The sequence below is a fragment of the Condylura cristata genome, unplaced genomic scaffold (genome assembly GCF_000260355.1).
Source record: "Condylura cristata isolate star-nosed mole 26May11 unplaced genomic scaffold, ConCri1.0 scaffold00010, whole genome shotgun sequence".
Taxonomy (NCBI): domain Eukaryota; kingdom Metazoa; phylum Chordata; class Mammalia; order Eulipotyphla; family Talpidae; genus Condylura; species Condylura cristata.
The window spans coordinates 40,342,965-40,347,664 of NW_004567111.1; the positions used below are offsets into that span (position 1 = coordinate 40,342,965).

The 4,700-nt window shown below is 50.7% G+C and overlaps 1 protein-coding gene across 2 annotated transcripts in view; it reads right to left on the bottom strand.

Annotated features, from left to right (window-relative positions):
* Nucleotides 1–843, bottom strand: part of GPR12 (G protein-coupled receptor 12) — a 2,297-nt gene extending 1,454 nt beyond the window's left edge. The window contains exon 1 of one of the 2 annotated variants that reach the window (XM_012723191.1): nt 773–843. The gene's annotated coding sequence lies outside the window, so the exon portion shown is untranslated. The remainder of the gene's footprint in view (nt 1–772) is intronic. The other variant, XM_004680161.2, reaches the window with a different exon arrangement.
* Between the last annotated feature and the right edge of the window lie 3,857 nt (nt 844–4,700).

A 4,700-nucleotide genomic window follows, 5' to 3' on the forward strand; every position in this document is an offset into this window, starting at 1 on the left:
CATTCATTTTAACCCCTGTCCTCTTCAACGAAAAGAACACGTCTGAACTTTTAATGTTGCTCCACAGCAGGAATGCCGTCTAAGATCATGCAAAAAAAAAAAAAAAAAAAAGCACAAACAGAAAGCCCGCCCGTACTCAGTTACTATCAAATGTCACACGCCGCGTAAATTATAAACTGTTTTGAAATAAAACAAAACCTAAAGTCTCCGTGGTTTTAAACCCACAACAACAACAATAAAATGCCGTTTGGCGTTGGGGAAAACACAGGATGGAAACTGCAAACACGAGCTAAGTGAGGCAGGCACACAGGGAATCGCGGCGGTCTGTTAGCTAAAGTGCTGGAAATACACATTCGAAAATCACATCTTGCATGCTGGAAACGAACAACTGTTTGACATCTGGGCTGCCGCCGAGAAAACCATGCCGCCGCGACAAGTCGCGAGCCAGCGGCCGCCATCCTCGATGGAATATTTAAAATCTCCCATTTCCACCGAACTCCCACCCACCAAAAAAATCTCTCGCGCGCGTGCACACACTCACACACACCCCCAGTCAGAACAAAGAGGGGTCCCAGACTTCCCCCGTGTGTATGGGGCAGTCGGGGCAGGACCACAAAAGGCAGGTGTTTGGAATGGAGGTGTGGAGACAGACAGACAGATGCCCATGCACCCCCGCTGCTCCGCTGGCGGCGGGGATCGGCGGCGGACCAGAGGAAGACAGACAGGGCGTGGGATAGGTGGCCCCGCGGGGCGGGGATCATCAGGGGGTCACCTTGGCGCGCCCAGGCTGAGGGGGCTCCTCCCGTGCTTCCGAAGCGCGTGGTCTACTCCGGTCGCACGTCGGCCTGGGTGCGGGTACCAGCCGCAGCAAGAGGCAGCAGTAGCGCCCCGGAGTCTGCGGGAGGGCGCGGGCGCTCTCCGTGCCAGGTGAGCCGCGGCGGCGGCGGCGGCGGCAGGTAAACCGCGGGCTCCACTCGCGCCGGCTTCCGCCGCCGCGCGCCAGCCTGGCCGCCTGGCCTTACACGTTCCCAACACGGGCGCGCCCCCGTCCACGAGCGCTCCCGCGCGCGGGAGCCCCGGGAGGCTTGCGCGCGCCCCCACAGGTTGGGATTGCGCGGGGCGCGCGAACAGCAGAGGGCGGACCCAGTCAGGTGAGAGCTCCGGCCGCACTCTGGGTGGGAGAGGGAACCTGGGGGCCCAGAGTGGCACTGTCACCCTCCCTGCCTGCTGCCCTTGGTCCCACCCCAGCTGGTTGTCCAAGGCTTACACACCTGGGCTGGTGCAAGAGAGCACCGCCTGGGAGCCCTGTGACCTATTTTGTTCTTGAGGTTTTTTCCAAGTGTCTGGAGAGTCCCGGCCTGCAGCAGCAGGGGCAGGGTGCTCCGGGTCTTTTCCTGAAGGGCTACATTCCTGTTCAAAAGAATAGCTCCGGGTGGTTTTCTGGAGTAGCAGCAGGAATACCGGGATGAGCAGGTTAGGGACGCAAGAAGCAAAATGCTTAGCCAGATATGTTGCTGGCCACAATGCATCCTTTCCAGAACATCCTTCCTTCTCTGGGTGTGTCCTGGACTGGCTTCATTATTACTGTGTGTGGGAGCATTTGCTTAACTGGGTATGTGGTACCGCTGTGTGCATCATCATTATCATTATCAAATTGTCCTTATTAAGTGCTCCTTGAGCTGGGTTTTCAAATAGAAATCATTTACTGAGTTCCTGCAGAAGCTTCCTGCAGATGCTGGCCAAAACCCAATTCATTGAGGTACTGAAGAGACCGAAGTGGCAGTGTTAACTTATTTGTTCATTTTTTTTTTTTAAGTTTTTTTTATTTGTACATACAGAACTGGGGTACAGGCCAGAGGCTCAGGGACGGTGAGAGTCTTCACCAGAGACAGAGTGGGGAACAGAACAGGCAGATGGACGAAGTACACTGCTGAGGGGAGCAGCGGGCGGGTCAGGAGAGGTCTGCCATGCCATGTGGTCACCTCCAGGGCAGGCGGGAATCGAACTCATGAGGAAGTGGCTTTAGCTTCTCAGTGCAGTGCTTTAACCCGTTGCACCACCAGGGAGGGCCCCTTATTTGTTCATTTTAACACACCCATGGGTTCCAAGATTGAGAACTTGATAGCCATCTGCTTTAATAAACCTGTGTCTCTTCTGGGTAAACAACAAGCCATCTGCTTTAATAAACCTGTGTCTCTTCTGGGTAAACAACAACAGCAACAACACAAAGCAGCCGAGAGATCTTAAGTTTATAGATGACCTTACCGTTTGAAGATGAGAGAAGCCTTGCTATTCTGGTCTTTCCCTGTCAGACTTGAAGGCTTTACCAAGGCCTTTCTCTAGCATTGCAGAAGGGCCCGCCACCAGCAGACCTGCAGGAGCTCCTTCCTGTGGAGGTATGGGCCTGGCCATCCCACCTCCCACTGGACTCGCCGTAATTCCCAAACCCAGCGCTACAGGCTCATCCACCCCTGGCTTCCCCGTTTTCCATCAAGCAGGCCTTGCCTCCACAACATCACTCTAGCTCTCCCTGCAGATCAGTTCTCAACTACAAGCCAGTAGTGCAGCAGCGAGACCAGATTCTGCACTGGCAACCCTCTTTCCTGGTGATTCTGATACTGCTGATCTATGGAACACACTGAGAAGCAAGTTTCTATGGAATTGTAAGAATTACTTATACCAGCTGGGGAAAGCAGACACCAGCACTTTCCAAGAACCATACTAAAGACTGGGTGTACAGTTTCAGTTAGTTGTGGCCTCTCTCCTTAGAGACGAGCATGTGTCTGCTGATGGCAGCTACCTCAGAGCAAGAGTAACAGTGGCCAGCAAATGCTGTAATGTAATGCAAAGAAAGGGTGTGCTTCTCTTTTTTAATTTCTGGATGAATCAAACCATCTTTAGAATAAATCAGTGAGAAAAAAATATCTTTTAAACTTCATATAACAGTTTCAGCAGGATCCAGTTCAAATTATAGTTGAAACTTTAGGAGATTGGCAGAGCAGTTTAGGGAAAGAAAATGCACATCGCTAGCTAAGTACTACTCCAGACAAGAACACTGAGGCCTGCCCTGACCTACCTACCACACTCACTGTATTTCAGTACGTTCACTCCCCAGTGTGTTCGGAAAATGAGAAAAAAGAAAGACCCGAGGAAGGGAAAAGATGTTGAGGTGGATGGTAGAGGTATGCCTCTTTTTTGCAGTGAAACCAAGGAGCTTAAAGGAATAAACAGAGGAAATTTACTGCTGGGGCTTGCCGGTGGCTGACCCCAGGGTCAGGAGCTACAGCAGTGTGAACACTCAGCAACTCTAGCGTCCGAGGACCCACTGTGTCCTCACAGGTCTGCTCGGCCACCCTTTCCCCTTGAATGAGTGTTTACTTGTAAGAAAAAGAGTATACATTTTACTGTCCTCCTACTTCTGTGTTTACTGATGTATTTGTTCAGACTTTTGTTGCCAAGAGGCAGGAATCCAATTCAAGCTAGCTAGGGAAAAATGGATTTTGTGGTCTAGCGTGACTGGGAAAGATCCTGGCATGGTTCATAGAGAAGCTACAGAAACCAAATTCTGCTGAGGCTCTCAGCCAGTCCCTGCTCCTGACTTACCACCCTCAAACTGCCGTTTCCTAGACACATAGCCCCAGGCAACCCTGGGCTTGCAAGCTGAGACCATCTCAGTTTGTGAGAGAAGTTCCCACAGAGAAGCTGGACTCTGCGCTAGCCAAGCACTAAATGGGAAGAGGTGAATCAGATGGCACAGGCCTGGGCCATGGAATGAGGAATGCTTAAAAGTAGCTGTTTGAATTCTCCTAGAGAAAAAGTGAGGTGGACATCAGGCAGTGAGATACCAATGGCCTTTGATGGGCAGGTCAGAGGTTTTGCATGACTTTCAATAATGTGGGTCATAAAGTAGCTCCAGCACCCTTCAACTTGCTACTTGCCCCTCCCACTCTCCTCCATCTCCTGCACAAGTTTTTCCTCCAGCCCCTCCCACTACCTCTTGGGCCTTGTGGTCAGTTAAAAAAATGGTTCTCAAAACCCCTCCCTAGTCCCCAGAACCTGTGATTATTGCATTCCATTGCAAAGTGAACTTTGCAGACCTGATTAAGAATCTCCAGATGGGGAGATTATTCTACATTATCCAGACAGGCCCATCATCTCAAAGGTCCTTGTGAGTGGAAGGTGGAAGAGCTAGCGATGGCAGAGGAAGATCTCAGGACAGAAACAGGAGGAGAAAGACAAAGAGATCCATGTTGCTGGCTTTGAAGACAGAAGAAGCGGGCAGCAGCCAAAGGATATGAACAGAGTAAGGAAATGGAGTCTCTCTGGAGCCTTCAGAAAGAACACAGCTCTGGGGACCCAATTTTGACTTCTTGTCTTCAGAATAAATTTGTGGCATTGTTGTTACTACATTCATGCACTATTATTAACGAAAACTTTATCGTTTCCCTGAGGGTGTACTGAAGGGTGTATAAATTCCATGGGTTTTAGTAAAGTACTGATGGTGTGTCTCTACCTTTACAGTATCATATAGAACAGTTTCACTGTCCTAGAAATGTCCTGTGCATCTATTAATCCCCTGGCTCCAACAGCCCCTGGTCATTTTATGGTCTCTAGAGTCTGCCCTTTCCAGAATGCCACAGAGTAGAATCAGAGAGCAAGTAGTTTTTCCAGATGGCCTTCCTGTGCTTGGTAACATGGGC